The sequence below is a fragment of the Lathamus discolor genome, chromosome 1 (assembly GCF_037157495.1).
Source record: "Lathamus discolor isolate bLatDis1 chromosome 1, bLatDis1.hap1, whole genome shotgun sequence".
Lineage (NCBI taxonomy): Eukaryota > Metazoa > Chordata > Aves > Psittaciformes > Psittacidae > Lathamus > Lathamus discolor.
Window position 1 is genome coordinate 148,421,391 of NC_088884.1, and position 6,000 is coordinate 148,427,390.

The window sequence follows — 6,000 nt, forward strand, 5'->3', positions numbered from 1 at the left end:
CATTGTTCTCAAACTGAAGCCAAAATGCAGAACTGTACCAGCTACTAGGAAAAAAATTAACTCTATCCCAGCTGAAACCAAGACAGGGTTCTGCCGTAAATCAAGAAAGAACAGTAAAAAAAAAGAACAATAAGGCTGAAGGAAAACAGGCATCCTGGAGAAGATGTAAAATATAGGCTAGGAAGGAAAATGAAACCAACTGGGCATGAATAAGGCAGGAAGCAAGAGGTACAGTAGAAAAAGGGAGACTAGAATTACATAAATGTGAGCAAAGTATATATAAAGGTAGGAAGTCACTTCTGCACATAAACCAGAAAAATAAAACCCAAATTGTTGAATTAATTTGTATTTTTACTTATTTTATGCAGAAAACTGGAAGAATTTGCTTGTAAAGAGGAATCAACTTGAGGAATTATTTCGAAAGTGGGGTTTGGACGTGGTAGACCAGAACAGCTGCTAGGAAGCCATTACAGTCCATTGTGCAAATTTTTCTTAGTTCAGTGCTTATTTGCTTAATAGAGTGCTCACCAGGAATCTTTATGGTCTCCTCTATTAATCTTGCTGTCAGCTTTGCACAAATTCCACACTTAAAAAAATATTCCCAGCCCCCCTACACTTCAAGCATGATAAGAATGCAGAGGGAGTTTGACCCACTCTTCTGAAAAGAGAAGGGGGTTGCACAGTGAAGATACTGTGCATTGCAAAGGTAGCAGGCGAACCACATTGCTGTGCCTGGCTACCTCTCATTCCCTTTCCCTATATATAAACACCTAATTTACTCTGACTCCGCATTGCTTCTCACAGAACGAGTGTTTTCATCTCTTTTAAGGTGAAGCAGATGTGTCCCTCATCACATCCCAAAACACAAGGGGGACAGAGTTCTGCTCTTCACTCATCCCTATCTACCTCTTCCACTCAAAATGATAATTTAAGTAGAACTACTAGCCCAAGGACTGACAGAAATCTTCTTGATATTTGTTTGCACAAAAGGCATCTTTAAAAGTATTACAGTGTGAAGGATACAATTTTTTCCTCTGTGGTCAAAACAAAGTGTAATAGCTTAATTTTTAAACCCACACCAGTGCACTCACACAGCTTTTGGAATGGTACTGCATAGGCACTATCCGTCCACAAAGCAGTGAGTAGAGATGACTCAAATAACTAGAGGAAATGTTGCACTGAACCTGTGTGGGATTTTTTCTAGCATATGCATCTGTGTATGGAAAATAGACCCTGAAACATTATTTTCATGTTCTCCCTTCAGTCCTGAGCATGATAATTTGTCAGACCATTTTTCTTACAAATTAGGTAAGCTTTGATTTATCTTTGAACTAGGCTTCAGGCTGGGGTAAATTTTTCCTAAATTTTTCCTGTGTAGTCACTAAAAGAACTGCAGAGAGGTATTGACATAATCTTAACCACTGTGGTTCTGATGGTTTGTTTAGCATAGCTGTTTGCTTTGGAATGGCAAGTTTAGAGAAAAATCTGTACAAATTGCACTCCTCAAAGCACACAAAGATCTGTGAACTCATGCAGCAGTTATTGCGAAGTATTTAAACTTTTATCTGGAGGTGGTTTGTCCTCTTTCTATCATATGTATCTAAGACTGCAATCTAGCTCATCCTGCTGTGCAACCAGAACTGCAGAGCTTTGTCTTGGATCCCACCCTGAAGCTTATCCTTTTTTGAGATAACTCTTGTGAAGAATGGTTGCAAGTACATTAATTTCTTCTATATCTTTCCTTTGAAAAGGCTTTTACTTGCGAGAACCTTTCATGGTACATCTGAGTTGTGCATCTGAAAGATGAGGCTGAGTTTTCCATGCGTAGCAAATAGAATGAATAAAGCAACAGACTACTGAAAGCTATGTAAATTATTCACAGGATTTAGGATGTTTGGTTATGTCTTGCATTAATCAGTATGGTTTTAATTACACAAATGAAACATATTTTTTACTAAAGGATCAAGGAGCCAAATTTGAAGATAACAGACTTTTCACATGTTTTATACCTTCTGTCATGACAGATCAAGATATAATTCACTGCATAATGTATATTACTCTTTTAACAGTAACGTTAGTTTTCTTCAGGGCAATGTCATAACAAATAAATATATAGCAAAAATGTGATGTCTTTATATCCTTAACATCTGAGGTGTGAGATCGCCTACATTAGCAAACTGCCCTTGAGCTAAACAAGATAGCATGAAAATTCAAATCTGTAGAAGATTTTACTGTTGTCCTTGTGGTTAAGAATTTATAGATAGACTGGTGCCAACTTTTACTATGTATGTAGCTTCGGGTTTTTGGATTTTGTTCAACTTCTAAAAGCCTGTTTTGACAGCACAGATTTGTCTATGGGTAAAATAGCTTAAAGACAGGCAGAATTCAGCTTCCCATGTATTTGAAAAGAACCTATGAATTTGAAAGGCTCTCTGAAAGAATGATTTAAAAAACATTAAGGGACAGACATGGAGTTACTTGGAGTAAATCAGCACAGCTCATTCAAATTCAAAGAAGCCACACTGATTTATACCAGATGAGGATCTGCCCATAATAAAATCAGTTTAAAATTTAAATATTTATATAACTGAGGTATTACAGAAAGTTTAAAAGTAAAAGACTTTTCTTAATCTTTCCAGTCAAAGTCCTATGACTTTTTGTGGTTACTGGTATGTTTCCACCATGCTATATTTTTAACTAAGTTACTGGCCCTTAATTTGCTGCAGGCCATCATGTATCTGTATTTGTGTGTAATACTGAGCTGAACAAATTAAGCAGAATAAAAATAAAGCTATTTCTTTTCTAAAAGAGCTTTAAAATTAACAAAAGATAGTTGCCCTTGATTTACAAATACAAGGTGATAACTAGCAAGGCAAAGTTTGTTAATATCTAACATCTGAACGGTGAATAGAATTCTCTTCAAAAAAATATAGGGAAATTTCAGCACACTTGTGTCCATCTGAAGGCTTTTCATAAATCTAGTGTTGTCATCCTTTGAGTTTTCCCTTTGGATGGTGCTTGGGCTCCAGGTTTTGCATATTGCTTTTCCCAGACATGTTCTTGTATTTATTGGCAGCTCCCCTGAAGTCAATGGCTTATTCTGTGTTGGAGACCATGTGTGTAAACTGAAGGTATTTTAATAAAAAACTCCAGAATAAAGGTGTTTGGTTGAGGGCTTTTAAATACAGTCTCATGTTCTGGTCCATGTATACCTCAAGGAACATGTGATTCAGTACTTTTAATGTTTTACATAGTTCTTTGTGCTGATCCATAGTCCAGATGTTCCAGCAGAAGTTATCAGGAAGCCAATACGCTGCTTGGGACCATTTTTTATTTTTTTTTTAAATACAAAGTAATGAGTCAAGTCATCCGCTTGGAATAATAAAAAGAATTCCCCCTCCTCCATAAGAACAGCTCAGCTTAGTTCACTCATCTAGCAGAAAAAATTTAAACCTGAGTTTTCACAGTGCCATCTGATTTGTAAGTACTTGATATTTACTGCCTGTTCAGCCAGTTGTCCATGTTGTCCAAGTGTTATTAGAAGTGTCTGGAGTTTCTTTACACAGATAAGTATATTAGGACTGAGTTTCAGCTAAGAAAGTTAAAAGGTGGTTAAGCATTGCTGGAATGTCAGCCATTTAGTCTGTGCTTTTGCAATGCAGGAAGCATACATAAGTTCTCTATTGCAAACCCATTTCCAGGGCTCACTTTTTCATACAAATATGTCTGCACATAAGCTGTACATCTGGAGCTGTTGATCTTTGATTTTTATATGAGCTGAATAAGTTGCTTAAACGAGCATGCACTTTTCAATGGTCTTTTAGGTCAATATGTAGGATACCCACCTTAGTCAGACTATAACTGAGCCCTTCTACATTTTAGTTAAAATTTCTCTTTGTAATTCAGACTATGATTGTTGCTATTCTGACTTTCCAGATGTTTTACTTGACATAGGTTCATTTAAAAACTTTTTTTTCAGTACAAATATCACTAATTTGAACCATCCAGACCCACTAATTATAGATATTTCTGGAATCAGAATTATTTCCACACACTAACATCAGTGTATTGTATGGTTGTTTAGGCAGGAAAATATTTAGGTGAAAAATTAAGAGTTGATCCATAAATATAAAACTTAAAATAGCTGTATAACCCCCCTTCACCTCTCCCCAAAAAATAAAATGCTCGGAATGTCTTTAAATAGTAGTTTCAGAATTTTTTTGTCAGAGTAAGATTCATTGGGAAATAATGTATGTCCATATGTTCATACTTTTATTGTGTGTAATGTTCTTTGAATACTCTTAAATGAAGTAGTGTTCAAAATAGCTGCTACATACAGAATGAAAAAGTTTGAAAATATTGTGTAAAATAACATTCTGAGTGAAAGTTATCTTTTGATTATATCAGAAGATAATGACCTGGAGTTTATTTAATATCTCAAGTATACTAGGAAGATGTCTCTTTTAGGTACATGTACTTATATCTGAATATACTCTACACCCCTCATAATTTTTAATATATTTATTCTCACTAACAATCCTACCAGGAAGTAATATTATTTATTAGTCTATTAAATTATTTTCTACTAATAAAGAATAAAAACTAATGTGCCAGTGAATTCATATATGAAACAGATCTGTGAGAAACTAATTTTAAATTTGAGTCAAATAGTGTATGATTTTTAATTATTCCTTTTGTTTTATTCACATAAATAGAAAAGCATATACGTTAATATATGTATTCAAAAGTATGACTTATCTGATTATAGTATTATGTTATTTCAGAACCACTATTCTGTATTGCAGAAGAAAGGAGGAATGGTAGCTTCTAAGTTAACTTTATTGGTATTAGGAGCCCCTAAGCGTGGCGTCACAAAAGCTCAACATGCCTCAACAGCACTGTAGCAGCTAGTAGCACAACAGACTCCCGCATGCAGTCAGACCATACACAATTAGGCAAACAACAGAAATTATGAATGAAATGAGGTCTTGGGATTTGTCCTGAAAGATACTGCAGCTGAACTTTGACATAAAACATTTGGGAAAGAATTTCAGTGATGCTCACCCTGAGAGGAAAAGGCCTCATCAGCCTCTTTGGGTTATATCCCAGGGTACTCAACCACTCCAATTCATCTGACTCCAGCTGTCATGATCAGAGAATGCGCAACAGGTGTTCCTCCGTGGAAAGGAGCGTCAGGGATACCAGGAAAAGAGGAGCAAGGAGATTTGATGAAGCACATGCATAGAGCCCAGCTAACAGTTGGTGAAAAGATGACATTGCAGATAGGAAGGAAGTGCTAGCAAGTGAATAAAAGCCAAAAGGATGCTTTCAAAAGATAGATGTTAAATCTGTATGTGGTTACAAAAAGATACCCTAATTTTTAAGGGAAGCTATTTCACAAGGACTATTTGTATGTTTGCTAGTGAATATGAATAAGAGACTGTCACACAATGGGAGGTGAACTTGAGAGAAAAATAGAAAAATTTTTTGTCTCAAATATTCAAGTTTAATCCAGGGTTCTGTTGAGACTATACACACAAAAAAAGGTCAAAACTTCCTCAAATTTACTTCAAAATATGAAAACATTTGCAGCACAAAATGCCTTTCCTAGAACATTTGCAGAACCATAAGAGCTTAAGAATTTTATTCAGTTATTTTTCCTTTTGGGGCTGAATTTCCCTTTTTTTTTTTTATAATCTACAGTACTTGACAACATTTATGGCCTTGAAATGTATAATAGCTTCAGGCAGTATTAATTCAACCCTGACACTGCTATGCTGAAGCAAATCACCAGTAAAATTAGCACTAATTAAAACCAAAAATATTTAAAACCTAATTTCTCATTCCAAAACTGTATACTAAGTGAAACCCAATTAAAATGCAATTAGCTTTATAAGAAATATATATAATACATAAGAAGGTCAATTGCTCTACACTTTGTAGGTCTAATTTATTTTCAGATTACCTAGTGTAAGAAAACTTAAGATGTCTTTTAAACTT